Genomic DNA, 26,721 nt, shown 5'->3' with positions numbered 1-26,721 from the left:
TTGCACCCCTCACGACCTTATGAAACTCTCTTAAGCAAACGAAACATCTGCACCGCCTTTTCCCCGGGTGAGGATTGCACTCACGACATTCAGATTATGAGACTGACGCGCTGCCTACTGCGCTACCGAGGCGGACAGGGGGTCACGGCGAAACACAACCGGTATTATTAGTTCCCACAAATTAAAGGTCGAAAAAGTAAAAAAACCGACCAACAGTCATTTATTACTGCTCCAGACAGTGCACCCCTCACGACCTAATGAAACTCTCATAAGCAAACAAAGAAATTGCACCACCTTTGCACCGGGTGTGGATTGAACTCACGACCTCCAGATTATGAGACTGACGCGCTGCCTACTGCACTACCGAGGCGGACAGGGGTTACTGGGAAACGCAACCGGTATCATTAGTTCCCACAAATTAAAGGTGGAAAAAGTAAGAAAACCGAGCAACAGTCATTCAATAGTGCTCCAAACAGCGCACCCCTCACGACCTAATTAAACTCTCATAAGCAAACAAAAAATCTGCACCGCCTTTGCCCCGGGTGCGGATTGAACTCACGACCTTCAGATTATGATACTGACGCGCCGCCTACTGCGCTACCGAGGCGGACAGGTGTCACTGGGAAACACAACCGGTATCAATAGTTCCCACAAGTTAAAGGTCGAAAAAGTAAGAAAACTCAGCAACAGTCATTCATTACTGCTCCAGACAGCGCACCCTTCACGACCTAATTAAACTCTCATAAGCAAACAAAACAACTGCACCGCCTTTGCCCCGGGTGAGGATTGAACTCACGACCTTCAGATTATGAGACTGACGCGCTGCCTACTACGCTACCGAGGCGGACAGGGGGTCACGGCGAAACACAACCGGTATTATTAGTTCCCACAAATTAAAGGTCGAAAAAGTAAAAAAACCGACCAACAGTCATTTATTACTGCTCCAGACAGTGCACCCCTCACGACCTAATGAAACTCTCATAAGCAAACGAAACATCTGCACCGCCTTTGCCCCGGGTGAGGATTGCACTCACGACATTCAGATTATGAGACTGACGCGCTGCCTACTGCGCTACCGAGGCGGACAGGTGTCACTGGGAAACACAACTGGTATCATTAGTTCCCACAACCTTAAAGGTGGAAAAAGTAAGAAAACCGAGCAACAGTCATTCAATAGTGCTCCAGACAGCGCACCCTTCACGACCTAATTAAACTCTCATAAGCAAACAAAACAACCTCACCACCTTTACCCCGGGTGAGGATTGAACTCACGACCTTCAGATTATGAGACTGACGCACTGCCTATTGCGCTACCGAGGCGGACAGGGGTCACGGCGAAACGCAACCGGTATTATTAGTTCCCACAAATTAAAGGTCGAAAACAAAAAAACTGACCAACAGTCATTCATTACTGCTCCAGACATTGCACCCCTCACGACCTTATGAAACTCTCTTAAGCAAACGAAACATCTGCACCGCCTTTTCCCCGGGTGAGGATTGCACTCACGACATTCAGATTATGAGACTGACGCGCTGCCTACTGCGCTACCGAGGCGGACAGGTGTCACTGGGAAACACAACCGGTATCAATAGTACCCACAAGTTAAAGGTCGAAAAAGTAAGAAAACTCAGCAACAGTCATTCATTACTGCTCCAGACAGCGCACCCCTCCCGACCTAATTAAACTCTCATAAGCAAACAAAACAACTGCACCGCCTTTGCCCCGGGTGAGGATTGAACTCACGACCTTCAGATTATGAGACTGACGCGCTGCCTACTACGCTACCGAGGCGGACAGGGGGTCACGGCGAAACACAACCGGTATTATTAGTTCCCACAAATTAAAGGTCGAAAAAGTAAAAAACCGACCAACAGTCATTTATTACTGCTCCAGACAGTGCACCCCTCACGACCTAATGAAACTCTCATAAGCAAACGAAACATCTGCACCGCCTTTGCCCCGGGTGAGGATTGCACTCACGACATTCAGATTATGAGACTGACGCGCTGCCTACTGCGCTACCGAGGCGGACAGGTGTCACTGGGAAACACAACTGGTATCATTAGTTCCCACAACCTAAAGGTGGAAAAAGTAAGAAAACCGAGCAACAGTCATTCAATAGTGCTCCAGACAGCGCACCCTTCACGACCTAATTAAACTCTCATAAGCAAACAAAACAACCTCACCACCTTTACCCCGGGTGAGGATTGAACTCACGACCTTCAGATTATGAGACTGACGCACTGCCTACTGCGCTACCGAGGCGGACAGGGGTCACGGCGAAACGCAACCGGTATTATTAGTTCCCACAAATTAAAGGTCGAAAACAAAAAAACTGACCAACAGTCATTCATTACTGCTCCAGACATTGCACCCCTCACGACCTTATGAAACTCTATTAAGCAAACGAAACATCTGCACCGCCTTTTCCCCGGGTGAGGATTGCACTCACGACATTCAGATTATGAGACTGACGCGCTGCCTACTGCGCTACCGAGGCGGACAGGGGGTCACGGCGAAACACAACCGGTATTATTAGTTCCCACAAATTAAAGGTCGAAAAAGTAAGAAAACTCAGCAACAGTCAATCATTACTGCTCCAGACAGCGCACCCTTCACGACCTAATTAAACTCTCATAAGCAAACAAAACAACTGCACCGCCTTTGCCCCGGGTGAGGATTGAACTCACGACCTTCAGATTATGAGACTGACGCGCTGCCTACTACGCTACCGAGGCGGACAGGGGGTCACGGCGAAACACAACCGGTATTATTAGTTCCCACAAAAGAAAGGTCGAAAAAGTAAAAAAACCGACCAACAGTCATTTATTACTGCTCCAGACAGTGCACCCCTCACGACCTAATGAAACTCTCATAAGCAAACGAAACATCTGCACCGCCTTTGCCCCGGGTGAGGATTGCACTCACGACATTCAGATTATGAGACTGACGCGCTGCCTACTGCGCTACCGAGGCGGACAGGTGTCACTGGGAAACACAACTGGTATCATTAGTTCCCACAACCTAAAGGTGGAAAAAGTAAGAAAACCGGGCAACAGTCATTCAATAGTGCTCCAGACAGCGCACCCTTCACGACCTAATTAAACTCTCATAAGCAAACAAAACAACCTCACCACCTTTACCCCGGGTGAGGATTGAACTCACGACCTTCAGATTATGAGACTGACGCACTGCCTACTGCGCTACCGAGGCGGACAGGGGTCACTGGGAAACAGAACCGGTATCACTAGTTCCCATAAATTAAAGGTCGAAAAAATAGAAATACCGAACAGCAGTCATTCATTACTGCTCCAGAACGTGCACCCATCACGACCTAATTAAACTCTCGTAAGCAAACAAAAAAACTGCACCGCCTTTGCCCAAGGTGAGGATTGAACTCACGACATTCAGATTATCAGACTGATGCGCTGCCTACTGCGCTACCGAGGCGGACAGGTGTCACTGGGAAACGCAACCGGGATCATCAGTTCCCACAAACTAAAGGTCGAAAAACTAAGAAAACCGAGCAACAGTCATTCATGACTGCTCCAGACAGCGCACCCCTCACGACCCAATTAAACTCTCATAAGCAAACAAAACATCTGCACCGCCTTTGCCCCTGGTGAGGATTGAACTCACGACCTTAAGATTATGAGACTGATGCTCTGCCTACTGCGCTATCAAAGCGGACAGGTGTCACTGGGGAACGCAACCGGGATCATTAGTTCCCACAAATTAAAGGTCGAAAATGTAAGAAAACCGAGCAAGAGTCATTCATTACTGCTCCAGACAGCGCAACTTTCACGACCCAATTACACTCTCATAAGCAAACGAAACATCTGCACCGCCTTTGCCCCGGGTGAGGATTGCACTCACGACATTCAGATTATGAGACTGACGCGCTGCCTACTGCGCTACCGAGGCGGACAGGTGTCACTGGGAAACACAACTGGTATCATTAGTTCCCACAACCTAAAGGTGGAAAAAGTAAGAAAACCGAGCAACAGTCATTCAATAGTGCTCCAGACAGCGCACCCTTCACGACCTAATTAAACTCTCATAGGCAAACAAAACAACCTCACCACCTTTACCCCGGGTGAGGATTGAACTCACGACCTTCAGATTATGAGACTGACGCACTGCCTACTGCGCTACCGAGGCGGACAGGGGTCACGGCGAAACGCAACCGGTATTATTAGTTCCCACAAATTAAAGGTCGAAAACAAAAAAACTGACCAACAGTCATTCATTACTGCTCCAGACATTGCACCCCTCACGACCTTATGAAACTCTCTTAAGCAAACGAAACATCTGCACCGCCTTTTCCCCGGGTGAGGATTGCACTCACGACATTCAGATTATGAGACTGACGCGCTGCCTACTGCGCTACCGAGGCGGACAGGTGTCACTGGGAAACACAACTGGTATCATTAGTTCCCACAAATTAAAGGTCGAAAAAGTAAAAAAACCGACCAACAGTCATTTATTACTGCTCCAGACAGTGCACCCCTCACGACCTAATGAAACTCTCATAAGCAAACAAAGAAATTGCACCACCTTTGCACCGGGTGTGGATTGAACTCACGACCTCCAGATTATGAGACTGACGCGCTGCCTACTGCACTACCGAGGCGGACAGGGGTTACTGGGAAACGCAACCGGTATCATTAGTTCCCACAAATTAAAGGTGGAAAAAGTAAGAAAACCGAGCAACAGTCATTCAATAGTGCTCCAAACAGCGCACCCCTCACGACCTAATTAAACTCTCATAAGCAAACAAAAAATCTGCACCGCCTTTGCCCCGGGTGCGGATTGAACTCACGACCTTCAGATTATGATACTGACGCGCCGCCTACTGCGCTACCGAGGCGGACAGGTGTCACTGGGAAACACAACCGGTATCAATAGTTCCCACAAGTTAAAGGTCGAAAAAGTAAGAAAACTCAGCAACAGTCATTCATTACTGCTCCAGACAGCGCACCCTTCACGACCTAATTAAACTCTCATAAGCAAACAAAACAACTGCACCGCCTTTGCCCCGGGTGAGGATTGAACTCACGACCTTCAGATTATGAGGCTGACGCGCTGCCTACTACGCTACCGAGGCGGACAGGGGGTCACGGCGAAACACAACCGGTATTATTAGTTCCCACAAATTAAAGGTCGAAAAAGTAAAAAAACCGACCAACAGTCATTTATTACTGCTCCAGACAGTGCACCCCTCACGACCTAATGAAACTCTCATAAGCAAACGAAACATCTGCACCGCCTTTGCCCCGGGTGAGGATTGCACTCACGACATTCAGAATATGAGACTGACGCGCTGCCTACTGCGCTACCGAGGCGGACAGGTGTCACTGGGAAACACAACTGGTATCATTAGTTCCCACAACCTAAAGGTGGAAAAAGTAAGAAAATCGAGCAACAGTCATTCAATAGTGCTCCAGACAGCGCACCCTTCACGACCTAATTAAACTCTCATAAGCAAACAAAACAACCTCACCACCTTTACCCCGGGTGAGGATTGAACTCACGACCTTCAGATTATGAGACTGACGCACTGCCTACTGCGCTACCGAGGCGGACAGGGGTCACGGCGAAACGCAACCGGTATTATTAGTTCCCACAAATTAAAGGTCGAAAACAAAAAAACTGACCAACAGTCATTCATTACTGCTCCAGACATTGCACCCCTCACGACCTTATGAAACTCTCTTAAGCAAACGAAACATCTGCACCGCCTTTTCCCCGGGTGAGGATTGCACTCACGACATTCAGATTATGAGACTGACGCGCTGCCTACTGCGCTACCGAGGCGGACAGGGGGTCACGGCGAAACACAACCGGTATTATTAGTTCCCACAAATTAAAGGTCGAAAAAGTAAAAAAACCGACCAACAGTCATTTATTACTGCTCCAGACAGTGCACCCCTCACGACCTAATGAAACTCTCATAAGCAAACGAAACATCTGCACCGCCTTTGCCCCGGGTGAGGATTGCACTCACGACATTCAGATTATGAGACTGACGCGCTGCCTACTGCGCTACCGAGGCGGACAGGTGTCACTGGGAAACACAACTGGTATCATTAGTTCCCACAACCTAAAGGTGGAAAAAGTAAGAAAACCGAGCAACAGTCATTCAATAGTGCTCCAGACAGCGCACCCTTCACGACCTAATTAAACTCTCATAAGCAAACAAAACAACCTCACCACCTTTACCCCGGGTGAGGATTGAACTCACGACCTTCAGATTATGAGACTGACGCACTGCCTACTGCGCTACCGAGGCGGACAGGGGTCACGGCGAAACGCAACCGGTATTATTAGTTCCCACAAATTAAAGGTCGAAAACAAAAAAACTGACCAACAGTCATTCATTACTGCTCCAGACATTGCACCCCTCACGACCTTATGAAACTCTCTTAAGCAAACGAAACATCTGCACCGCCTTTTCCCCGGGTGAGGATTGCACTCACGACATTCAGATTATGAGACTGACGCGCTGCCTACTGCGCTACCGAGGCGGACAGGGGGTCACGGCGAAACACAACCGGTATTATTAGTTCCCACAAATTAAAGGTCGAAAAAGTAAAAAAACCGACCAACAGTCATTTATTACTGCTCCAGACAGTGCACCCCTCACGACCTAATGAAACTCTCATAAGCAAACAAAGAAATTGCACCACCTTTGCACCGGGTGTGGATTGAACTCACGACCTCCAGATTATGAGACTGACGCGCTGCCTACTGCACTACCGAGGCGGACAGGGGTTACTGGGAAACGCAACCGGTATCATTAGTTCCCACAAATTAAAGGTGGAAAAAGTAAGAAAACCGAGCAACAGTCATTCAATAGTGCTCCAAACAGCGCACCCCTCACGACCTAATTAAACTCTCATAAGCAAACAAAAAATCTGCACCGCCTTTGCCCCGGGTGCGGATTGAACTCACGACCTTCAGATTATGATACTGACGCTCCGCCTACTGCGCTACCGAGGCGGACAGGTGTCACTGGGAAACACAACCGGTATCAATAGTTCCCACAAGTTAAAGGTCGAAAAAGTAAGAAAACTCAGCAACAGTCATTCATTACTGCTCCAGACAGCGCACCCTTCACGACCTAATTAAACTCTCATAAGCAAACAAAACAACTGCACCGCCTTTGCCCCGGGTGAGGATTGAACTCACGACCTTCAGATTATGAGACTGACGCGCTGCCTACTACGCTACCGAGGCGGACAGGGGGTCACGGCGAAACACAACCGGTATTATTAGTTCCCACAAATTAAAGGTCGAAAAAGTAAAAAAACCGACCAACAGTCATTTATTACTGCTCCAGACAGTGCACCCCTCACGACCTAATGAAACTCTCATAAGCAAACGAAACATCTGCACCGCCTTTGCCCCGGGTGAGGATTGCACTCACGACATTCAGATTATGAGACTGACGCGCTGCCTACTGCGCTACCGAGGCGGACAGGTGTCACTGGGAAACACAACTGGTATCATTAGTTCCCACAACCTAAAGGTGGAAAAAGTAAGAAAACCGAGCAACAGTCATTCAATAGTGCTCCAGACAGCGCACCCTTCACGACCTAATTAAACTCTCATAAGCAAACAAAACAACCTCACCACCTTTACCCCGGGTGAGGATTGAACTCACGACCTTCAGATTATGAGACTGACGCACTGCCTACTGCGCTACCGAGGCGGACAGGGGTCACGGCGAAACGCAACCGGTATTATTAGTTCCCACAAATTAAAGGTCGAAAACAAAAAAACTGACCAACAGTCATTCATTACTGCTCCAGACATTGCACCCCTCACGACCTTATGAAACTCTCTTAAGCAAACGAAACATCTGCACCGCCTTTTCCCCGGGTGAGGATTGCACTCACGACATTCAGATTATGAGACTGACGCGCTGCCTACTGCGCTACCGAGGCGGACAGGTGTCACTGGGAAACACAACCGGTATCAATAGTACCCACAAGTTAAAGGTCGAAAAAGTAAGAAAACTCAGCAACAGTCATTCATTACTGCTCCAGACAGCGCACCCCTCCCGACCTAATTAAACTCTCATAAGCAAACAAAAAAACTGCATCACCTTTGCGCCCTGTGAGGATGGAACTCACGACCTTCAGATTATGAGACTGACGCGCTGCCTACTGCGCTACCGAGGCGGACAGGGATCACTGGGAAACAGAACCGGTATCACTAGTTCCCATAAATTAAAGGTCGAAAAAATAGAAATACCGAACAGCAGTCATTCATTACTGCTCCAGACATTGCACCCCTCACGACCTTATGAAACTCTCTTAAGCAAACGAAACATCTGCACCGCCTTTTCCCCGGGTGAGGATTGCACTCACGACATTCAGATTATGAGACTGACGCGCTGCCTACTGCGCTACCGAGGCGGACAGGTGTCACTGGGAAACACAACCGGTATCAATAGTACCCACAAGTTAAAGGTCGAAAAAGTAAGAAAACTCAGCAACAGTCATTCATTACTGCTCCAGACAGCGCACCCCTCCCGACCTAATTAAACTCTCATAAGCAAACAAAAAAACTGCATCACCTTTGCGCCGTGTGAGGATGGAACTCACGACCTTCAGATTATGAGACTGACGCGCTGCCTACTGCGCTACCGAGGCGGACAGGGATCACTGGGAAACAGAACCGGTATCACTAGTTCCCATAAATTAAAGGTCGAAAAAATAGAAATACCGAACAGCAGTCATTCATTACTGCTCCAGAACGTGCACCCATCACGACCTAATTAAACTCTCGTAAGCAAACAAAAAAACTGCACCGCCTTTGCCCCAGGTGAGGATTGAACTCACGACATTCAGATTATCAGACTGATGCGCTGCCTACTGCGCTACCGAGGCGGACAGGTGTCACTGGGAAACGCAACCGGGATCATCAGTTCCCACAAACTAAAGGTCGAAAAACTAAGAAAACCGAGCAACAGTCATTCATGACTGCTCCAGACAGCGCACCCCTCACGACCCAATTAAACTCTCATAAGCAAACAAAACATCTGCACCGCCTTTGCCCCTGGTGAGGATTGAACTCACGACCTTAAGATTATGAGACTGATGCTCTGCCTACTGCGCTATCAAAGCGGACAGGTGTCACTGGGGAACGCAACCGGGATCATTAGTTCCCACAAATTAAAGGTCGAAAATGTAAGAAAACCGAGCAAGAGTCATTCATTACTGCTCCAGACAGCGCAACTTTCACGACCCAATTACACTCTCATAAGCAAACAAAAAATCTGCACCACATTTGCCCCGGGTGAGGATTGAACTCACGACCTTCAGATTGTGAGACTGACGCGCTGCCTACTACGCTACCGAGGCGGACAGGGGGTCACGGCGAAACACAACCGGTATTATTAGTTCCCACAAATTAAAGGTCGAAAAAGTAAAAAAACCGACCAACAGTCATTTATTACTGCTCCAGACAGTGCACCCCTCACGACCTAATGAAACTCTCTTAAGCAAACGAAACATCTGCACCGCCTTTTCCCCGGGTGAGGATTGCACTCACGACATTCAGATTATGAGACTGACGCGCTGCCTACTGCGCTACCGAGGCGGACAGGTGTCACTGGGAAACACAACCGGTATCAATAGTACCCACAAGTTAAAGGTCGAAAAAGTAAGAAAACTCAGCAACAGTCATTCATTACTGCTCCAGACAGCGCACCCCTCCCGACCTAATTAAACTCTCATAAGCAAACAAAAAAACTGCATCACCTTTGCGCCGTGTGAGGATGGAACTCACGACCTTCAGATTATGATACTGACGCGCCGCCTACTGCGCTACCGAGGCGGACAGGTGTCACTGGGAAACACAACCGGTATCAATAGTTCCCACAAGTTAAAGGTCGAAAAAGTAAGAAAACTCAGCAACAGTCATTCATTACTGCTCCAGACAGCGCACCCTTCACGACCTAATTAAACTCTCATAAGCAAACAAAACAACTGCACCGCCTTTGCCCCGGGTGAGGATTGAACTCACGACCTTCAGATTATGAGACTGACGCGCTGCCTACTACGCTACCGAGGCGGACAGGGGGTCACGGCGAAACACAACCGGTATTATTAGTTCCCACAAATTAAAGGTCGAAAAAGTAAAAAAACCGACCAACAGTCATTTATTACTGCTCTAGACAGTGCACCCCTCACGACCTAATGAAACTCTCATAAGCAAACGAAACATCTGCACCGCCTTTGCCCCGGGTGAGGATTGCACTCACGACATTCAGATTATGAGACTGACGCGCTGCCTACTGCGCTACCGAGGCGGACAGGTGTCACTGGGAAACACAACTGGTATCATTAGTTCCCACAACCTAAAGGTGGAAAAAGTAAGAAAACCGAGCAACAGTCATTCAATAGTGCTCCAGACAGCGCACCCTTCACGACCTAATTAAACTCTCATAAGCAAACAAAACAACCTCACCACCTTTACCCCGGGTGAGGATTGAACTCACGACCTTCAGATTATGAGACTGACGCACTGCCTACTGCGCTACCGAGGCGGACAGGGGTCACGGCGAAACGCAACCGGTATTATTAGTTCCCACAAATTAAAGGTCGAAAACAAAAAAACTGACCAACAGTCATTCATTACTGCTCCAGACATTGCACCCCTCACGACCTTATGAAACTCTCTTAAGCAAACGAAACATCTGCACCGCCTTTTCCCCGGGTGAGGATTGCACTCACGACATTCAGATTATGAGACTGACGCGCTGCCTACTGCGCTACCGAGGCGGACAGGTGTCACTGGGAAACACAACCGGTATCAATAGTACCCACAAGTTAAAGGTCGAAAAAGTAAGAAAACTCAGCAACAGTCATTCATTACTGCTCCAGACAGCGCACCCCTCCCGACCTAATTAAACTCTCATAAGCAAACAAAAAAACTGCATCACCTTTGCGCCGTGTGAGGATGGAACTCACGACCTTCAGATTATGAGACTGACGCGCTGCCTACTGCGCTACCGAGGCGGACAGGGATCACTGGGAAACAGAACCGGTATCACTAGTTCCCATAAATTAAAGGTCGAAAAAATAGAAATACCGAACAGCAGTCATTCATTACTGCTCCAGACATTGCACCCCTCACGACCTTATGAAACTCTCTTAAGCAAACGAAACATCTGCACCGCCTTTTCCCCGGGTGAGGATTGCACTCACGACATTCAGATTATGAGACTGACGCGCTGCCTACTGCGCTACCGAGGCGGACAGGTGTCACTGGGAAACACAACCGGTATCAATAGTACCCACAAGTTAAAGGTCGAAAAAGTAAGAAAACTCAGCAACAGTCATTCATTACTGCTCCAGACAGCGCACCCCTCCCGACCTAATTAAACTCTCATAAGCAAACAAAAAAACTGCATCACCTTTGCGCCGTGTGAGGATGGAACTCACGACCTTCAGATTATGAGACTGACGCGCTGCCTACTGCGCTACCGAGGCGGACAGGGGGTCACGGCGAAACACAACCGGTATTATTAGTTCCCACAAATTAAAGGTCGAAAAAGTAAAAAAACCGACCAACGGTCATTTATTACTGCTCCAGACAGTGCACCCCTCACGACCTAATGAAACTCTCTTAAGCAAACGAAACATCTGCACCGCCTTTTCCCCGGGTGAGGATTGCACTCACGACATTCAGATTATGAGACTGACGCGCTGCCTACTGCGCTACCGAGGCGGACAGGTGTCACTGGGAAACACAACCGGTATCAATAGTACCCACAAGTTAAAGGTCGAAAAAGTAAGAAAACTCAGCAACAGTCATTCATTACTGCTCCAGACAGCGCACCCCTCCCGACCTAATTAAACTCTCATAAGCAAACAAAAAAACTGCATCACCTTTGCGCCGTGTGAGGATGGAACTCACGACCTTCAGATTATGATACTGACGCGCCGCCTACTGCGCTACCGAGGCGGACAGGTGTCACTGGGAAACACAACCGGTATCAATAGTTCCCACAAGTTAAAGGTCGAAAAAGTAAGAAAACTCAGCAACAGTCATTCATTACTGCTCCAGACAGCGCACCCTTCACGACCTAATTAAACTCTCATAAGCAAACAAAACAACTGCACCGCCTTTGCCCCGGGTGAGGATTGAACTCACGACCTTCAGATTATGAGACTGACGCGCTGCCTACTACGCTACCGAGGCGGACAGGGGGTCACGGCGAAACACAACCGGTATTATTAGTTCCCACAAATTAAAGGTCGAAAAAGTAAAAACACCGACCAACAGTCATTTATTACTGCTCCAGACAGTGCACCCCTCACGACCTAATGAAACTCTCATAAGCAAACGAAACATCTGCACCGCCTTTGCCCCGGGTGAGGATTGCACTCACGACATTCAGATTATGAGACTGACGCGCTGCCTACTGCGCTACCGAGGCGGACAGGTGTCACTGGGAAACACAACTGGTATCATTAGTTCCCACAACCTAAAGGTGGAAAAAGTAAGAAAACCGAGCAACAGTCATTCAATAGTGCTCCAGACAGCGCACCCTTCACGACCTAATTAAACTCTCATAAGCAAACAAAACAACCTCACCACCTTTACCCCGGGTGAGGATTGAACTCACGACCTTCAGATTATGAGACTGACGCACTGCCTACTGCGCTACCGAGGCGGACAGGGGTCACGGCGAAACGCAACCGGTATTATTAGTTCCCACAAATTAAAGGTCGAAAACAAAAAAACTGACCAACAGTCATTCATTACTGCTCCAGACATTGCACCCCTCACGACCTTATGAAACTCTCTTAAGCAAACGAAACATCTGCACCGCCTTTTCCCCGGGTGAGGATTGCACTCACGACATTCAGATTATGAGACTGACGCGCTGCCTACTGCGCTACCGAGGCGGACAGGGGGTCACGGCGAAACACAACCGGTATTATTAGTTCCCACAAATTAAAGGTCGAAAAAGTAAAAAAACCGACCAACAGTCATTTATTACTGCTCCAGACAGTGCACCCCTCACGACCTAATGAAACTCTCATAAGCAAACAAAGAAATTGCACCACCTTTGCACCGGGTGTGGATTGAACTCACGACCTCCAGATTATGAGACTGACGCGCTGCCTACTGCACTACCGAGGCGGACAGGGGTTACTGGGAAACGCAACCGGTATCATTAGTTCCCACAAATTAAAGGTGGAAAAAGTAAGAAAACCGAGCAACAGTCATTCAATAGTGTTCCAAACAGCGAACCCCTCACGACCTAATTAAATTCTCATAAGCAAACAAAAAATCTGCACCGCCTTTGCCCCGGGTGCGGATTGAACTCACGACCTTCAGATTATGATACTGACGCGCCGCCTACTGCGCTACCGAGGCGGACAGGTGTCACTGGGAAACACAACCGGTATCAATAGTTCCCACAAGTTAAAGGTCGAAAAAGTAAGAAAACTCAGCAACAGTCATTCATTACTGCTCCAGACAGCGCACCCTTCACGACCTAATTAAACTCTCATAAGCAAACAAAACAACTGCACCGCCTTTGCCCCGGGTGAGGATTGAACTCACGACCTTCAGATTATGAGACTGACGCGCTGCCTACTACGCTACCGAGGCGGACAGGGGGTCACGGCGAAACACAACCGGTATTATTAGTTCCCACAAATTAAAGGTCGAAAAAGTAAAAAAACCGACCAACAGTCATTTATTACTGCTCCAGACAGTGCACCCCTCACGACCTAATGAAACTCTCATAAGCAAACGAAACATCTGCACCGCCTTTGCCCCGGGTGAGGATTGCACTCACGACATTCAGATTATGAGACTGACGCGCTGCCTACTGCGCTACCGAGGCGGACAGGTGTCACTGGGAAACACAACTGGTATCATTAGTTCCCACAACCTAAAGGTGGAAAAAGTAAGAAAACCGAGCAACAGTCATTCAATAGTGCTCCAGACAGCGCACCCTTCACGACCTAATTAAACTCTCATAAGCAAACAAAACAACCTCACCACCTTTACCCCGGGTGAGGATTGAACTCACGACCTTCAGATTATGAGACTGACGCACTGCCTACTGCGCTACCGAGGCGGACAGGGGTCACGGCGAAACGCAACCGGTATTATTAGTTCCCACAAATTAAAGGTCGAAAACAAAAAAACTGACCAACAGTCATTCATTACTGCTCCAGACATTGCACCCCTCACGACCTTATGAAACTCTCTTAAGCAAACGAAACATCTGCACCGCCTTTTCCCCGGGTGAGGATTGCACTCACGACATTCAGATTATGAGACTGACGCGCTGCCTACTGCGCTACCGAGGCGGACAGGTGTCACTGGGAAACACAACCGGTATCAATAGTACCCACAAGTTAAAGGTCGAAAAAGTAAGAAAACTCAGCAACAGTCATTCATTACTGCTCCAGACAGCGCACCCCTCCCGACCTAATTAAACTCTCATAAGCAAACAAAAAAACTGCATCACCTTTGCGCCGTGTGAGGATGGAACTCACGACCTTCAGATTATGAGACTGACGCGCTGCCTACTGCGCTACCGAGGCGGACAGGGATCACTGGGAAACAGAACCGGTATCACTAGTTCCCATAAATTAAAGGTCGAAAAAATAGAAATACCGAACAGCAGTCATTCATTACTGCTCCAGACATTGCACCCCTCACGACCTTATGAAACTCTCTTAAGCAAACGAAACATCTGCACCGCCTTTTCCCCGGGTGAGGATTGCACTCACGACATTCAGATTATGAGACTGACGCGCTGCCTACTGCGCTACCGAGGCGGACAGGTGTCACTGGGAAACACAACCGGTATCAATAGTACCCACAAATTAAAGGTCGAAAAAGTAAGAAAACTCAGCAACAGTCATTCATTACTGCTCCAGACAGCGCACCCCTCCCGACCTAATTAAACTCTCATAAGCAAACAAAAAAACTGCATCACCTTTGCGCCGTGTGAGGATGGAACTCACGACCTTCAGATTATGAGACTGACGCGCTGCCTACTGCGCTACCGAGGCGGACAGGGGGTCACGGCGAAACACAACCGGTATTATTAGTTCCCACAAATTAAAGGTCGAAAAAGTAAAAAAACCGACCAACAGTCATTTATTACTGCTCCAGACAGTGCACCCCTCACGACCTAATGAAACTCTCTTAAGCAAACGAAACATCTGCACCGCCTTTTCCCCGGGTGAGGATTGCACTCACGACATTCAGATTATGAGACTGACGCGCTGCCTACTGCGCTACCGAGGCGGACAGGTGTCACTGGGAAACACAACCGGTATCAATAGTACCCACAAGTTAAAGGTCGAAAAAGTAAGAAAACTCAGCAACAGTCATTCATTACTGCTCCAGACAGCGCACCCCTCCTGACCTAATTAAACTCTCATAAGCAAACAAAAAAACTGCATCACCTTTGCGCCGTGTGAGGATGGAACTCACGACCTTCAGATTATGATACTGACGCGCCGCCTACTGCGCTACCGAGGCGGACAGGTGTCACTGGGAAACACAACCGGTATCAATAGTTCCCACAAGTTAAAGGTCGAAAAAGTAAGAAAACTCAGCAACAGTCATTCATTACTGCTCCAGACAGCGCACCCTTCACGACCTAATTAAACTCTCATAAGCAAACAAAACAACTGCACCGCCTTTGCCCCGGGTGAGGATTGAACTCACGACCTTCAGATTATGAGACTGACGCGCTGCCTACTACGCTACCGAGGCGGACAGGGGGTCACGGCGAAACACAACCGGTATTATTAGTTCCCACAAATTAAAGGTCGAAAAAGTAAAAAAACCGACCAACAGTCATTTATTACTGCTCCAGACAGTGCACCCCTCACGACCTAATGAAACTCTCATAAGGAAATGAAACATCTGCACCGCCTTTGCCCCGGGTGAGGATTGCACTCACGACATTCAGATTATGAGACTGACGCGCTGCCTACTGCGCTACCGAGGCGGACAGGTGTCACTGGGAAACACAACTGGTATCATTAGTTCCCACAACCTAAAGGTGGAAAAAGTAAGAAAACCGAGCAACAGTCATTCAATAGTGCTCCAGACAGCGCACCCTTCACGACCTAATTAAACTCTCATAAGCAAACAAAACAACCTCACCACCTTTACCCCGGGTGAGGATTGAACTCACGACCTTCAGATTATGAGACTGACGCACTGCCTACTGCGCTACCGAGGCGGACAGGGGTCACGGCGAAACGCAACCGGTATTATTAGTTCCCACAAATTAAAGGTCGAAAACAAAAAAACTGACCAACAGTCATTCATTACTGCTCCAGACATTGCACCCCTCACGACCTTATGAAACTCTCTTAAGCAAACGAAACATCTGCACCGCCTTTTCCCCGGGTGAGGATTGCACTCACGACATTCAGATTATGAGACTGACGCGCTGCCTACTGCGCTACCGAGGCGGACAGGTGTCACTGGGAAACACAACCGGTATCAATAGTACCCACAAGTTAAAGGTCGAAAAAGTAAGAAAACTCAGCAACAGTCATTCATTACTGCTCCAGACAGCGCACCCCTCCCGACCTAATTAAACTCTCATAAGCAAACAAAAAAACTGCATCACCTTTGCGCCGTGTGAGGATGGAACTCACGACCTTCAGATTATGAGACTGACGCGCTGCCTACTGCGCTACCGAGGCGGACAGGGATCACTGGGAAACAGAACCGGTATCACTAGTTCCCATAAATTAAAGGTCGAAAAAATAGAAATACCGAACAGCAGTCATTCATTACTGCTCCAGAACGTGCACCCTTCACGACCTAATTAAACTCTCGTAAGCAAACAAAAAAACTGCACCGCCTTTGCCCCAGGTGAGGATTGAACTCACGACATTCAGATTATCAGACTGATGCGCTGCCTACTGCGCTACCGAGGCGGACAGGTGTCACTGGGAAACGCAACCGGGATCATCAGTTCCCACAAACTAAAGGTCGAAAAACTAAGAAAACCGAGCAACAGTCATTCATGACTGCTCCAGACAGCGCACCCCTCACGACCCAATTAAACTCTCATAAGCAAACAAAACATCTGCACCGCCTTTGCCCCTGGTGAGGATTGAACTCACGACCTTAAGATTATGAGACTGATGCTCTGCCTACTGCGCTATCAAAGCGGACAGGTGTCACTGGGGAACGCAACCGGGATCATTAGTTCCCACAAATTAAAGGTCGAAAATGTAAGAAAACCGAGCAAGAGTCATTCATTACTGCTCCAGACAGCGCAACTTTCACGACCCAATTACACTCTCATAAGCAAACAAAAAATCTGCACCACATTTGCCCCGGGTGAGGATTGAACTCACGACCTTCAGATTGTGAGACTGACGCGCTGCCTACTACGCTACCGAGGCGGACAGGGGGTCACGGCGAAACACAACCGGTATTATTAGTTCCCACAAATTAAAGGTCGAAAAAGTAAAAAAACCGACCAACAGTCATTTATTACTGCTCCAGACAGTGCACCCCTCACGACCTAATGAAACTCTCTTAAGCAAACGAAACATCTGCACCGCCTTTTCCCCGGGTGAGGATTGCACTCACGACATTCAGATTATGAGACTGACGCGCTGCCTACTGCGCTACCGAGGCGGACAGGTGTCACTGGGAAACACAACCGGTATCAATAGTACCCACAAGTTAAAGGTCGAAAAAGTAAGAAAACTCAGCAACAGTCATTCATTACTGCTCCAGACAGCGCACCCCTCCCGACCTAATTAAACTCTCATAAGCAAACAAAAAAACTGCATCACCTTTGCGCCGTGTGAGGATGGAACTCACGACCTTCAGATTATGATACTGACGCGCCGCCTACTGCGCTACCGAGGCGGACAGGTGTCACTGGGAAACACAACCGGTATCAATAGTTCCCACAAGTTAAAGGTCGAAAAAGTAAGAAAACTCAGCAACAGTCATTCATTACTGCTCCAGACAGCGCACCCTTCACGACCTAATTAAACTCTCATAAGCAAACAAAACAACTGCACCGCCTTTGCCCCGGGTGAGGATTGAACTCACGACCTTCAGATTATGAGACTGACGCGCTGCCTACTACGCTACCGAGGCGGACAGGGGGTCACGGCGAAACACAACCGGTATTATTAGTTCCCACAAATTAAAGGTCGAAAAAGTAAAAAAACCGACCAACAGTCATTTATTACTGCTCCAGACAGTGCACCCCTCACGACCTAATGAAACTCTCATAAGCAAACGAAACATCTGCACCGCCTTTGCCCCGGGTGAGGATTGCACTCACGACATTCAGATTATGAGACTGACGCGCTGCCTACTGCGCTACCGAGGCGGACAGGTGTCACTGGGAAACACAACTGGTATCATTAGTTCCCACAACCTAAAGGTGGAAAAAGTAAGAAAACCGAGCAACAGTCATTCAATAGTGCTCCAGACAGCGCACCCTTCACGACCTAATTAAACTCTCATAAGCAAACAAAACAACCTCACCACCTTTACCCCGGGTGAGGATTGAACTCACGACCTTCAGATTATGAGACTGACGCACTGCCTACTGCGCTACCGAGGCGGACAGGGGTCACGGCGAAACGCAACCGGTATTATTAGTTCCCACAAATTAAAGGTCGAAAACAAAAAAACTGACCAACAGTCATTCATTACTGCTCCAGACATTGCACCCCTCACGACCTTATGAAACTCTCTTAAGCAAACGAAACATCTGCACCGCCTTTTCCCCGGGTGAGGATTGCACTCACGACATTCAGATTATGAGACTGACGCGCTGCCTACTGCGCTACCGAGGCGGACAGGTGTCACTGGGAAACACAACCGGTATCAATAGTACCCACAAGTTAAAGGTCGAAAAAGTAAGAAAACTCAGCAACAGTCATTCATTACTGCTCCGGACAGCGCACCCCTCCCGACCTAATTAAACTCTCATAAGCAAACAAAAAAACTGCATCACCTTTGCGCCGTGTGAGGATGGAACTCACGACCTTCAGATTATGATACTGACGCGCCGCGTACTGCGCTACCGAGGCGGACAGGTGTCACTGGGAAACACAACCGGTATCAATAGTTCCCACAAGTTAAAGGTCGAAAAAGTAAGAAAACTCAGCAACAGTCATTCATTACTGCTCCAGACAGCGCACCCTTCACGACCTAATTAAACTCTCATAAGCAAACAAAACAACTGCACCGCCTTTGCCCCGGGTGAGGATTGAACTCACGACCTTCAGATTATGAGACTGACGCGCTGCCTACTACGCTACCGAGGCGGACAGGGGGTCACGGCGAAACACAACCGGTATTATTAGTTCCCACAAATTAAAGGTCGAAAAAGTAAAAAAACCGACCAACAGTCATTTATTACTGCTCCAGACAGTGCACCCCTCACGACCTAATGAAACTCTCATAAGCAAACGAAACATCTGCACCGCCTTTGCCCCGGGTGAGGATTGCACTCACGACATTCAGATTATGAGACTGACGCGCTGCCTACTGCGCTACCGAGGCGGACAGGTGTCACTGGGAAACACAACTGGTATCATTAGTTCCCACAACCTAAAGGTGGAAAAAGTAAGAAAACCGAGCAACAGTCATTCAATAGTGCTCCAGACAGCGCACCCTTCACGACCTAATTAAACTCTCATAAGCAAACAAAACAACCTCACCACCTTTACCCCGGGTGAGGATTGAACTCACGACCTTCAGATTATGAGACTGACGCACTGCCTACTGCGCTACCGAGGCGGACAGGGGTCACGGCGAAACGCAACCGGTATTATTAGTTCCCACAAATTAAAGGTCGAAAACAAAAAAACTGACCAACAGTCATTCATTACTGCTCCAGACATTGCACCCCTCACGACCTTATGAAACTCTCTTAAGCAAACGAAACATCTGCACCGCCTTTTCCCCGGGTGAGGATTGCACTCACGACATTCAGATTATGAGACTGACGCGCTGCCTACTGCGCTACCGAGGCGGACAGGTGTCACTGGGAAACACAACCGGTATCAATAGTACCCACAAGTTAAAGGTCGAAAAAGTAAGAAAACTCAGCAACAGTCATTCATTACTGCTCCAGACAGCGCACCCCTCCCGACCTAATTAAACTCTCATAAGCAAACAAAAAAACTGCATCACCTTTGCGCCGTGTGAGGATGGAACTCACGACCTTCAGATTATGAGACTGACGCGCTGCCTACTGCGCTACCGAGGCGGACAGGGATCACTGGGAAACAGAACCGGTATCACTAGTTCCCATAAATTAAAGGTCGAAAAAATAGAAATACCGAACAGCAGTCATTCATTACTGCTCCAGACATTGCACCCCTCACGACCTTATGAAACTCTCTTAAGCAAACGAAACATCTGCACCGCCTTTTCCCCGGGTGAGGATTGCACTCACGACATTCAGATTATGAGACTGACGCGCTGCCTACTGCGCTACCGAGGCGGACAGGTGTCACTGGGAAACACAACCGGTATCAATAGTACCCACAAGTTAAAGGTCGAAAAAGTAAGAAAACTCAGCAACAGTCATTCATTACTGCTCCAGACAGCGCACCCCTCCCGACCTAATTAAACTCTCATAAGCAAACAAAAAAACTGCATCACCTTTGCGCCGTGTGAGGATGGAACTCACGACCTTCAGATTATGAGACTGACGCGCTGCCTACTGCGCTACCGAGGCGGACAGGGGGTCACGGCGAAACACAACCGGTATTATTAGTTCCCACAAATTAAAGGTCGAAAAAGTAAAAAAACCGACCAACAGTCATTTATTACTGCTCCAGACAGTGCACCCCTCACGACCTAATGAAACTCTCTTAAGCAAACGAAACATCTGCACCGCCTTTTCCCCGGGTGAGGATTGCACTCACGACATTCAGATTATGAGACTGACGCGCTGCCTACTGCGCTACCGAGGCAGACAGGTGTCACTGGGAAACACAACCGGTATCAATAGTACCCACAAGTTAAAGGTCGAAAAAGTAAGAAAACTCAGCAACAGTCATTCATTACTGCTCCAGACAGCGCACCCCTCCCGACCTAATTAAACTCTCATAAGCAAACAAAAAAACTGCATCACCTTTGCGCCGTGTGAGGATGGAACTCACGACCTTCAGATTATGATACTGACGCGCCGCCTACTGCGCTACCGAGGCGGACAGGTGTCACTGGGAAACACAACCGGTATCAATAGTTCCCACAAGTTAAAGGTCGAAAAAGTAAGAAAACTCAGCAACAGTCATTCATTACTGCTCCAGACAGCGCACCCTTCACGACCTAATTAAACTCTCATAAGCAAACAAAACAACTGCACCGCCTTTGCCCCGGGTGAGGATTGAACTCACGACCTTCAGATTATGAGACTGACGCGCTGCCTACTACGCTACCGAGGCGGACAGGGGGTCACGGCGAAACACAACCGGTATTATTAGTTCCCACAAATTAAAGGTCGAAAAAGTAAAAAAACCGACCAAGAGTCATTTATTACTGCTCCAGACTGTGCACCCCTCACGACCTAATGAAACTCTCATAAGCAAACGAAACATCTGCACCGCCTTTGCCCCGGGTGAGGATTGCACTCACGACATTCAGATTATGAGACTGACGCGCTGCCTACTGCGCTACCGAGGCGGACAGGTGTCACTGGGAAACACAACTGGTATCATTAGTTCCCACAACCTAAAGGTGGAAAAAGTAAGAAAACCGAGCAACAGTCATTCAATAGTGCTCCAGACAGCGCACCCTTCACGACCTAATTAAACTCTCATAAGCAAACAAAACAACCTCACCACCTTTACCCCGGGTGAGGATTGAACTCACGACCTTCAGATTATGAGACTGACGCACTGCCTACTGCGCTACCGAGGCGGACAGGGGTCACGGCGAAACGCAACCGGTATTATTAGTTCCCACAAATTAAAGGTCGAAAACAAAAAAACTGACCAACAGTCATTCATTACTGCTCCAGACATTGCACCCCTCACGACCTTATGAAACTCTCTTAAGCAAACGAAACATCTGCACCGCCTTTTCCCCGGGTGAGGATTGCACTCACGACATTCAGATTATGAGACTGACGCGCTGCCTACTGCGCTACCGAGGCGGACAGGTGTCACTGGGAAACACAACCGGTATCAATAGTACCCACAAGTTAAAGGTCGAAAAAGTAAGAAAACTCAGCAACAGTCATTCATTACTGCTCCAGACAGCGCACCCCTCCCGACCTAATTAAACTCTCATAAGCAAACAAAAAAACTGCATCACCTTTGCGCCGTGTGAGGATGGAACTCACGACCTTCAGATTATGAGACTGACGCGCTGCCTACTGCGCTACCGAGGCGGACAGGGGGTCACGGCGAAACACAACCGGTATTATTAGTTCCCACAAATTAAAGGTCGAAAAAGTAAAAAAACCGACCAACAGTCATTTATTACTGCTCCAGACAGTGCACCCCTCACGACCTAATGAAACTCTCTTAAGCAAACGAAACATCTGCACCGCCTTTTCCCCGGGTGAGGATTGCACTCACGACATTCAGATTATGAGACTGACGCGCCGCCTACTGCGCTACCGAGGCGGACAGGTGTCACTGGGAAACACAACCGGTATCAATAGTACCCACAAGTTAAAGGTCGAAAAAGTAAGAAAACTCAGCAACAGTCATTCATTACTGCTCCAGACAGCGCACCCCTCCCGACCTAATTAAACTCTCATAAGCAAACAAAAAAACTGCATCACCTTTGCGCCGTGTGAGGATGGAACTCACGACCTTCAGATTATGAGACTGACGCGCTGCCTACTGCGCTACCGAGGCGGACAGGGGGTCACGGCGAAACACAACCGGTATTATTAGTTCCCACAAATTAAAGGTCGAAAAAGTAAAAAAACCGACCAACAGTCATTTATTACTGCTCCAGACAGTGCACCCCTCACGACCTAATGAAACTCTCTTAAGCAAACGAAACATCTGCACCGCCTTTTCCCCGGGTGAGGATTGCACTCACGACATTCAGATTATGAGACTGACGCGCTGCCTACTGCGCTACCGAGGCAGACAGGTGTCACTGGGAAACACAACCGGTATCAATAGTACCCACAAGTTAAAGGTCGAAAAAGTAAGAAAACTCAGCAACAGTCATTCATTACTGCTCCAGACAGTGCACCCCTCACGACCTTATGAAACTCTCTTAAGCAAACGAAACATCTGCACCGCCTTTTCCCCGGGTGAGGATTGCACTCACGACATTCAGATTATGAGACTGACGCGCCGCCTACTGCGCTACCGAGGCGGACAGGTGTCACTGGGAAACACAACCGGTATCAATAGTTCCCACAAGTTAAAGGTCGAAAAAGTAAGAAAACTCAGCAACAGTCATTCATTACTGCTCCAGACAGCGCACCCTTCACGACCTAATTAAACTCTCATAAGCAAACAAAACAACTGCACCGCCTTTGCCCCGGGTGAGGATTGAACTCACGACCTTCAGATTATGAGACTGACGCGCTGCCTACTACGCTACCGAGGCGGACAGGGGGTCACGGCGAAACACAACCGGTATTATTAGTTCCCACAAATTAAAGGTCGAAAAAGTAAAAAAACCGACCAACAGTCATTTATTACTGCTCCAGACTGTGCACCCCTCACGACCTAATGAAACTCTCATAAGCAAACGAAACATCTGCACCGCCTTTGCCCCGGGTGAGGATTGCACTCACGACATTCAGATTATGAGACTGACGCGCTGCCTACTGCGCTACCGAGGCGGACAGGTGTCACTGGGAAACACAACTGGTATCATTAGTTCCCACAACCTAAAGGTGGAAAAAGTAAGAAAACCGAGCAACAGTCATTCAATAGTGCTCCAGACAGCGCACCCTTCACGACCTAATTAAACTCTCATAAGCAAACAAAACAACCTCACCACCTTTACCCCGGGTGAGGATTGAACTCACGACCTTCAGATTATGAGACTGACGCACTGCCTACTGCGCTACCGAGGCGGACAGGGGTCACGGCGAAACGCAACCGGTATTATTAGTTCCCACAAATTAAAGGTCGAAAACAAAAAAACTGACCAACAGTCATTCATTACTGCTCCAGACATTGCACCCCTCACGACCTTATGAAACTCTCTTAAGCAAACGAAACATCTGCACCGCCTTTTCCCCGGGTGAGGATTGCACTCACGACATTCAGATTATGAGACTGACGCGCTGCCTACTGCGCTACCGAGGCGGACAGGTGTCACTGGGAAACACAACCGGTATCAATAGTACCCACAAGTTAAAGGTCGAAAAAGTAAGAAAACTCAGCAACAGTCATTCATTACTGCTCCAGACAGCGCACCCCTCCCGACCTAATTAAACTCTCATAAGCAAACAAAAAAACTGCATCACCTTTGCGCCGTGTGAGGATGGAACTCACGACCTTCAGATTATGAGACTGACGCGCTGCCTACTGCGCTACCGAGGCGGACAGGGATCACTGGGAAACAGAACCGGTATCACTAGTTCCCATAAATTAAAGGTCGAAAAAATAGAAATACCGAACAGCAGTCATTCATTACTGCTCCAGAACGTGCACCCATCACGACCTAATTAAACTCTCGTAAGCAAACAAAAAAACTGCACCGCCTTTGCCCCAGGTGAGGATTGAACTCACGACATTCAGATTATCAGACTGATGCGCTGCCTACTGCGCTACCGAGGCGGACAGGTGTCACTGGGAAACGCAACCGGGATCATCAGTTCCCACAAACTAAAGGTCGAAAAACTAAGAAAACCGAGCAACAGTCATTCATGACTGCTCCAGACAGCGCACCCCTCACGACCCAATTAAACTCTCATAAGCAAACAAAACATCTGCACCGCCTTTGCCCCTGGTGAGGATTGAACTCACGACCTTAAGATTATGAGACTGATGCTCTGCCTACTGCGCTATCAAAGCGGACAGGTGTCACTGGGGAACGCAACCGGGATCATTAGTTCCCACAAATTAAAGGTCGAAAATGTAAGAAAACCGAGCAAGAGTCATTCATTACTGCTCCAGACAGCGCAACTTTCACGACCCAATTACACTCTCATAAGCAAACAAAAAATCTGCACCACATTTGCCCCGGGTGAGGATTGAACTCACGACCTTCAGATTGTGAGACTGACGCGCTGCCTACTACGCTACCGAGGCGGACAGGGGGTCACGGCGAAACACAACCGGTATTATTAGTTCCCACAAATTAAAGGTCGAAAAAGTAAAAAAAACCGACCAACAGTCATTTATTACTGCTCCAGACAGTGCACCCCTCACGACCTAATGAAACTCTCTTAAGCAAACGAAACATCTGCACCGCCTTTTCCCCGGGTGAGGATTGCACTCACGACATTCAGATTATGAGACTGACGCGCTGCCTACTGCGCTACCGAGGCGGACAGGTGTCACTGGGAAACACAACCGGTATCAATAGTACCCACAAGTTAAAGGTCGAAAAAGTAAGAAAACTCAGCAACAGTCATTCATTACTGCTCCAGACAGCGCACCCCTCCCGACCTAATTAAACTCTCATAAGCAAACAAAAAAACTGCATCACCTTTGCGCCGTGTGAGGATGGAACTCACGACCTTCAGATTATGATACTGACGCGCCGCCTACTGCGCTACCGAGGCGGACAGGTGTCACTGGGAAACACAACCGGTATCAATAGTTCCCACAAGTTAAAGGTCGAAAAAGTAAGAAAACTCAGCAACAGTCATTCATTACTGCTCCAGACAGCGCACCCTTCACGACCTAATTAAACTCTCATAAGCAAACAAAACAACTGCACCGCCTTTGCCCCGGGTGAGGATTGAACTCACGACCTTCAGATTATGAGACTGACGCGCTGCCTACTACGCTACCGAGGCGGACAGGGGGTCACGAAGAAACACAACCGGTATTATTAGTTCCCACAAATTAAAGGTCGAAAAAGTAAAAAAACCGACCAACAGTCATTTATTACTGCTCCAGACAGTGCACCCCTCACGACCTAATGAAACTCTCATAAGCAAACGAAACATCTGCACCGCCTTTGCCCCGGGTGAGGATTGCACTCACGACATTCAGATTATGAGACTGACGCGCTGCCTACTGCGCTACCGAGGCGGACAGGTGTCACTGGGAAACACAACTGGTATCATTAGTTCCCACAACCTAAAGGTGGAAAAAGTAAGAAAACCGAGCAACAGTCATTCAATAGTGCTCCAGACAGCGCACCCTTCACGACCTAATTAAACTCTCATAAGCAAACAAAACAACCTCACCACCTTTACCCCGGGTGAGGATTGAACTCACGACCTTCAGATTATGAGACTGACGCACTGCCTACTGCGCTACCGAGGCGGACAGGGGTCACGGCGAAACGCAACCGGTATTATTAGTTCCCACAAATTAAAGGTCGAAAACAAAAAAACTGACCAACAGTCATTCATTACTGCTCCAGACATTGCACCCCTCACGACCTTATGAAACTCTCTTAAGCAAACGAAACATCTGCACCGCCTTTTCCCCGGGTGAGGATTGCACTCACGACATTCAGATTATGAGACTGACGCGCTGCCTACTGCGCTACCGAGGCGGACAGGTGTCACTGGGAAACACAACCGGTATCAATAGTACCCACAA

At 48.3% G+C, this 26,721-nt stretch overlaps 52 non-coding genes across 52 annotated transcripts; all 52 read right to left on the bottom strand.

The window, feature by feature from the left end:
* Positions 1 to 771: 771 nt before the first annotated feature.
* TRNAM-CAU (transfer RNA methionine (anticodon CAU)) lies at positions 772 to 844 on the bottom strand. The gene has a single exon. It is a non-coding gene; the product is annotated as a tRNA-Met (tRNA).
* A 165-nt stretch (positions 845 to 1,009) lies between these two features.
* Positions 1,010 to 1,082, bottom strand: TRNAM-CAU (transfer RNA methionine (anticodon CAU)). Its single transcript has one exon. It is a non-coding gene; the product is annotated as a tRNA-Met (tRNA).
* A 165-nt stretch (positions 1,083 to 1,247) lies between these two features.
* Positions 1,248 to 1,320, bottom strand: TRNAM-CAU (transfer RNA methionine (anticodon CAU)). Its single transcript has one exon. It is a non-coding gene; the product is annotated as a tRNA-Met (tRNA).
* A 399-nt stretch (positions 1,321 to 1,719) lies between these two features.
* Positions 1,720 to 1,792, bottom strand: TRNAM-CAU (transfer RNA methionine (anticodon CAU)). Its single transcript has one exon. It is a non-coding gene; the product is annotated as a tRNA-Met (tRNA).
* A 164-nt stretch (positions 1,793 to 1,956) lies between these two features.
* TRNAM-CAU (transfer RNA methionine (anticodon CAU)) lies at positions 1,957 to 2,029 on the bottom strand. The gene has a single exon. It is a non-coding gene; the product is annotated as a tRNA-Met (tRNA).
* A 164-nt stretch (positions 2,030 to 2,193) lies between these two features.
* Positions 2,194 to 2,266, bottom strand: TRNAM-CAU (transfer RNA methionine (anticodon CAU)). Its single transcript has one exon. It is a non-coding gene; the product is annotated as a tRNA-Met (tRNA).
* A 400-nt stretch (positions 2,267 to 2,666) lies between these two features.
* Positions 2,667 to 2,739, bottom strand: TRNAM-CAU (transfer RNA methionine (anticodon CAU)). Its single transcript has one exon. It is a non-coding gene; the product is annotated as a tRNA-Met (tRNA).
* Positions 2,740 to 2,904: 165 nt separating this feature from the next.
* TRNAM-CAU (transfer RNA methionine (anticodon CAU)) lies at positions 2,905 to 2,977 on the bottom strand. The gene has a single exon. It is a non-coding gene; the product is annotated as a tRNA-Met (tRNA).
* Positions 2,978 to 3,141: 164 nt separating this feature from the next.
* TRNAM-CAU (transfer RNA methionine (anticodon CAU)) lies at positions 3,142 to 3,214 on the bottom strand. Its single transcript has one exon. It is a non-coding gene; the product is annotated as a tRNA-Met (tRNA).
* Positions 3,215 to 3,378: 164 nt separating this feature from the next.
* TRNAI-GAU (transfer RNA isoleucine (anticodon GAU)) lies at positions 3,379 to 3,451 on the bottom strand. The gene has a single exon. It is a non-coding gene; the product is annotated as a tRNA-Ile (tRNA).
* A 401-nt stretch (positions 3,452 to 3,852) lies between these two features.
* On the bottom strand, positions 3,853 to 3,925 carry TRNAM-CAU (transfer RNA methionine (anticodon CAU)). The gene has a single exon. It is a non-coding gene; the product is annotated as a tRNA-Met (tRNA).
* Positions 3,926 to 4,089: 164 nt separating this feature from the next.
* Positions 4,090 to 4,162, bottom strand: TRNAM-CAU (transfer RNA methionine (anticodon CAU)). The gene has a single exon. It is a non-coding gene; the product is annotated as a tRNA-Met (tRNA).
* An 873-nt stretch (positions 4,163 to 5,035) lies between these two features.
* TRNAM-CAU (transfer RNA methionine (anticodon CAU)) lies at positions 5,036 to 5,108 on the bottom strand. The gene has a single exon. It is a non-coding gene; the product is annotated as a tRNA-Met (tRNA).
* A 402-nt stretch (positions 5,109 to 5,510) lies between these two features.
* TRNAM-CAU (transfer RNA methionine (anticodon CAU)) lies at positions 5,511 to 5,583 on the bottom strand. The gene has a single exon. It is a non-coding gene; the product is annotated as a tRNA-Met (tRNA).
* Positions 5,584 to 5,983: 400 nt separating this feature from the next.
* On the bottom strand, positions 5,984 to 6,056 carry TRNAM-CAU (transfer RNA methionine (anticodon CAU)). Its single transcript has one exon. It is a non-coding gene; the product is annotated as a tRNA-Met (tRNA).
* Positions 6,057 to 6,220: 164 nt separating this feature from the next.
* On the bottom strand, positions 6,221 to 6,293 carry TRNAM-CAU (transfer RNA methionine (anticodon CAU)). Its single transcript has one exon. It is a non-coding gene; the product is annotated as a tRNA-Met (tRNA).
* An 874-nt stretch (positions 6,294 to 7,167) lies between these two features.
* TRNAM-CAU (transfer RNA methionine (anticodon CAU)) lies at positions 7,168 to 7,240 on the bottom strand. The gene has a single exon. It is a non-coding gene; the product is annotated as a tRNA-Met (tRNA).
* A 165-nt stretch (positions 7,241 to 7,405) lies between these two features.
* On the bottom strand, positions 7,406 to 7,478 carry TRNAM-CAU (transfer RNA methionine (anticodon CAU)). The gene has a single exon. It is a non-coding gene; the product is annotated as a tRNA-Met (tRNA).
* Positions 7,479 to 7,642: 164 nt separating this feature from the next.
* Positions 7,643 to 7,715, bottom strand: TRNAM-CAU (transfer RNA methionine (anticodon CAU)). Its single transcript has one exon. It is a non-coding gene; the product is annotated as a tRNA-Met (tRNA).
* Positions 7,716 to 8,825: 1,110 nt separating this feature from the next.
* On the bottom strand, positions 8,826 to 8,898 carry TRNAI-GAU (transfer RNA isoleucine (anticodon GAU)). Its single transcript has one exon. It is a non-coding gene; the product is annotated as a tRNA-Ile (tRNA).
* A 401-nt stretch (positions 8,899 to 9,299) lies between these two features.
* On the bottom strand, positions 9,300 to 9,372 carry TRNAV-CAC (transfer RNA valine (anticodon CAC)). The gene has a single exon. It is a non-coding gene; the product is annotated as a tRNA-Val (tRNA).
* A 639-nt stretch (positions 9,373 to 10,011) lies between these two features.
* On the bottom strand, positions 10,012 to 10,084 carry TRNAM-CAU (transfer RNA methionine (anticodon CAU)). Its single transcript has one exon. It is a non-coding gene; the product is annotated as a tRNA-Met (tRNA).
* Positions 10,085 to 10,249: 165 nt separating this feature from the next.
* Positions 10,250 to 10,322, bottom strand: TRNAM-CAU (transfer RNA methionine (anticodon CAU)). Its single transcript has one exon. It is a non-coding gene; the product is annotated as a tRNA-Met (tRNA).
* A 164-nt stretch (positions 10,323 to 10,486) lies between these two features.
* Positions 10,487 to 10,559, bottom strand: TRNAM-CAU (transfer RNA methionine (anticodon CAU)). Its single transcript has one exon. It is a non-coding gene; the product is annotated as a tRNA-Met (tRNA).
* Positions 10,560 to 12,144: 1,585 nt separating this feature from the next.
* Positions 12,145 to 12,217, bottom strand: TRNAM-CAU (transfer RNA methionine (anticodon CAU)). Its single transcript has one exon. It is a non-coding gene; the product is annotated as a tRNA-Met (tRNA).
* Positions 12,218 to 12,382: 165 nt separating this feature from the next.
* On the bottom strand, positions 12,383 to 12,455 carry TRNAM-CAU (transfer RNA methionine (anticodon CAU)). The gene has a single exon. It is a non-coding gene; the product is annotated as a tRNA-Met (tRNA).
* A 164-nt stretch (positions 12,456 to 12,619) lies between these two features.
* On the bottom strand, positions 12,620 to 12,692 carry TRNAM-CAU (transfer RNA methionine (anticodon CAU)). The gene has a single exon. It is a non-coding gene; the product is annotated as a tRNA-Met (tRNA).
* An 874-nt stretch (positions 12,693 to 13,566) lies between these two features.
* TRNAM-CAU (transfer RNA methionine (anticodon CAU)) lies at positions 13,567 to 13,639 on the bottom strand. The gene has a single exon. It is a non-coding gene; the product is annotated as a tRNA-Met (tRNA).
* A 165-nt stretch (positions 13,640 to 13,804) lies between these two features.
* On the bottom strand, positions 13,805 to 13,877 carry TRNAM-CAU (transfer RNA methionine (anticodon CAU)). Its single transcript has one exon. It is a non-coding gene; the product is annotated as a tRNA-Met (tRNA).
* Positions 13,878 to 14,041: 164 nt separating this feature from the next.
* On the bottom strand, positions 14,042 to 14,114 carry TRNAM-CAU (transfer RNA methionine (anticodon CAU)). Its single transcript has one exon. It is a non-coding gene; the product is annotated as a tRNA-Met (tRNA).
* A 1,585-nt stretch (positions 14,115 to 15,699) lies between these two features.
* TRNAM-CAU (transfer RNA methionine (anticodon CAU)) lies at positions 15,700 to 15,772 on the bottom strand. The gene has a single exon. It is a non-coding gene; the product is annotated as a tRNA-Met (tRNA).
* A 165-nt stretch (positions 15,773 to 15,937) lies between these two features.
* TRNAM-CAU (transfer RNA methionine (anticodon CAU)) lies at positions 15,938 to 16,010 on the bottom strand. The gene has a single exon. It is a non-coding gene; the product is annotated as a tRNA-Met (tRNA).
* Positions 16,011 to 16,174: 164 nt separating this feature from the next.
* Positions 16,175 to 16,247, bottom strand: TRNAM-CAU (transfer RNA methionine (anticodon CAU)). The gene has a single exon. It is a non-coding gene; the product is annotated as a tRNA-Met (tRNA).
* Positions 16,248 to 16,883: 636 nt separating this feature from the next.
* On the bottom strand, positions 16,884 to 16,956 carry TRNAI-GAU (transfer RNA isoleucine (anticodon GAU)). Its single transcript has one exon. It is a non-coding gene; the product is annotated as a tRNA-Ile (tRNA).
* A 401-nt stretch (positions 16,957 to 17,357) lies between these two features.
* TRNAV-CAC (transfer RNA valine (anticodon CAC)) lies at positions 17,358 to 17,430 on the bottom strand. Its single transcript has one exon. It is a non-coding gene; the product is annotated as a tRNA-Val (tRNA).
* A 639-nt stretch (positions 17,431 to 18,069) lies between these two features.
* TRNAM-CAU (transfer RNA methionine (anticodon CAU)) lies at positions 18,070 to 18,142 on the bottom strand. The gene has a single exon. It is a non-coding gene; the product is annotated as a tRNA-Met (tRNA).
* A 165-nt stretch (positions 18,143 to 18,307) lies between these two features.
* On the bottom strand, positions 18,308 to 18,380 carry TRNAM-CAU (transfer RNA methionine (anticodon CAU)). The gene has a single exon. It is a non-coding gene; the product is annotated as a tRNA-Met (tRNA).
* Positions 18,381 to 18,544: 164 nt separating this feature from the next.
* On the bottom strand, positions 18,545 to 18,617 carry TRNAM-CAU (transfer RNA methionine (anticodon CAU)). The gene has a single exon. It is a non-coding gene; the product is annotated as a tRNA-Met (tRNA).
* A 636-nt stretch (positions 18,618 to 19,253) lies between these two features.
* TRNAM-CAU (transfer RNA methionine (anticodon CAU)) lies at positions 19,254 to 19,326 on the bottom strand. Its single transcript has one exon. It is a non-coding gene; the product is annotated as a tRNA-Met (tRNA).
* Positions 19,327 to 19,491: 165 nt separating this feature from the next.
* Positions 19,492 to 19,564, bottom strand: TRNAM-CAU (transfer RNA methionine (anticodon CAU)). The gene has a single exon. It is a non-coding gene; the product is annotated as a tRNA-Met (tRNA).
* Positions 19,565 to 19,728: 164 nt separating this feature from the next.
* TRNAM-CAU (transfer RNA methionine (anticodon CAU)) lies at positions 19,729 to 19,801 on the bottom strand. Its single transcript has one exon. It is a non-coding gene; the product is annotated as a tRNA-Met (tRNA).
* A 1,585-nt stretch (positions 19,802 to 21,386) lies between these two features.
* Positions 21,387 to 21,459, bottom strand: TRNAM-CAU (transfer RNA methionine (anticodon CAU)). The gene has a single exon. It is a non-coding gene; the product is annotated as a tRNA-Met (tRNA).
* A 165-nt stretch (positions 21,460 to 21,624) lies between these two features.
* TRNAM-CAU (transfer RNA methionine (anticodon CAU)) lies at positions 21,625 to 21,697 on the bottom strand. Its single transcript has one exon. It is a non-coding gene; the product is annotated as a tRNA-Met (tRNA).
* A 164-nt stretch (positions 21,698 to 21,861) lies between these two features.
* On the bottom strand, positions 21,862 to 21,934 carry TRNAM-CAU (transfer RNA methionine (anticodon CAU)). Its single transcript has one exon. It is a non-coding gene; the product is annotated as a tRNA-Met (tRNA).
* Positions 21,935 to 23,520: 1,586 nt separating this feature from the next.
* On the bottom strand, positions 23,521 to 23,593 carry TRNAM-CAU (transfer RNA methionine (anticodon CAU)). Its single transcript has one exon. It is a non-coding gene; the product is annotated as a tRNA-Met (tRNA).
* A 165-nt stretch (positions 23,594 to 23,758) lies between these two features.
* On the bottom strand, positions 23,759 to 23,831 carry TRNAM-CAU (transfer RNA methionine (anticodon CAU)). Its single transcript has one exon. It is a non-coding gene; the product is annotated as a tRNA-Met (tRNA).
* Positions 23,832 to 23,995: 164 nt separating this feature from the next.
* Positions 23,996 to 24,068, bottom strand: TRNAM-CAU (transfer RNA methionine (anticodon CAU)). The gene has a single exon. It is a non-coding gene; the product is annotated as a tRNA-Met (tRNA).
* Positions 24,069 to 24,704: 636 nt separating this feature from the next.
* TRNAI-GAU (transfer RNA isoleucine (anticodon GAU)) lies at positions 24,705 to 24,777 on the bottom strand. The gene has a single exon. It is a non-coding gene; the product is annotated as a tRNA-Ile (tRNA).
* A 401-nt stretch (positions 24,778 to 25,178) lies between these two features.
* Positions 25,179 to 25,251, bottom strand: TRNAV-CAC (transfer RNA valine (anticodon CAC)). Its single transcript has one exon. It is a non-coding gene; the product is annotated as a tRNA-Val (tRNA).
* A 640-nt stretch (positions 25,252 to 25,891) lies between these two features.
* Positions 25,892 to 25,964, bottom strand: TRNAM-CAU (transfer RNA methionine (anticodon CAU)). Its single transcript has one exon. It is a non-coding gene; the product is annotated as a tRNA-Met (tRNA).
* Positions 25,965 to 26,129: 165 nt separating this feature from the next.
* Positions 26,130 to 26,202, bottom strand: TRNAM-CAU (transfer RNA methionine (anticodon CAU)). The gene has a single exon. It is a non-coding gene; the product is annotated as a tRNA-Met (tRNA).
* Positions 26,203 to 26,366: 164 nt separating this feature from the next.
* On the bottom strand, positions 26,367 to 26,439 carry TRNAM-CAU (transfer RNA methionine (anticodon CAU)). Its single transcript has one exon. It is a non-coding gene; the product is annotated as a tRNA-Met (tRNA).
* Between the last annotated feature and the right edge of the window lie 282 nt (positions 26,440 to 26,721).

Source organism: Rhipicephalus microplus, chromosome 3 (assembly GCF_043290135.1).
Source record: "Rhipicephalus microplus isolate Deutch F79 chromosome 3, USDA_Rmic, whole genome shotgun sequence".
Lineage (NCBI taxonomy): Eukaryota > Metazoa > Arthropoda > Arachnida > Ixodida > Ixodidae > Rhipicephalus > Rhipicephalus microplus.
The sequence above is the reverse complement of the archived record's forward strand: the minus strand, read 5'-3'. Positions and strand labels throughout refer to the sequence as shown.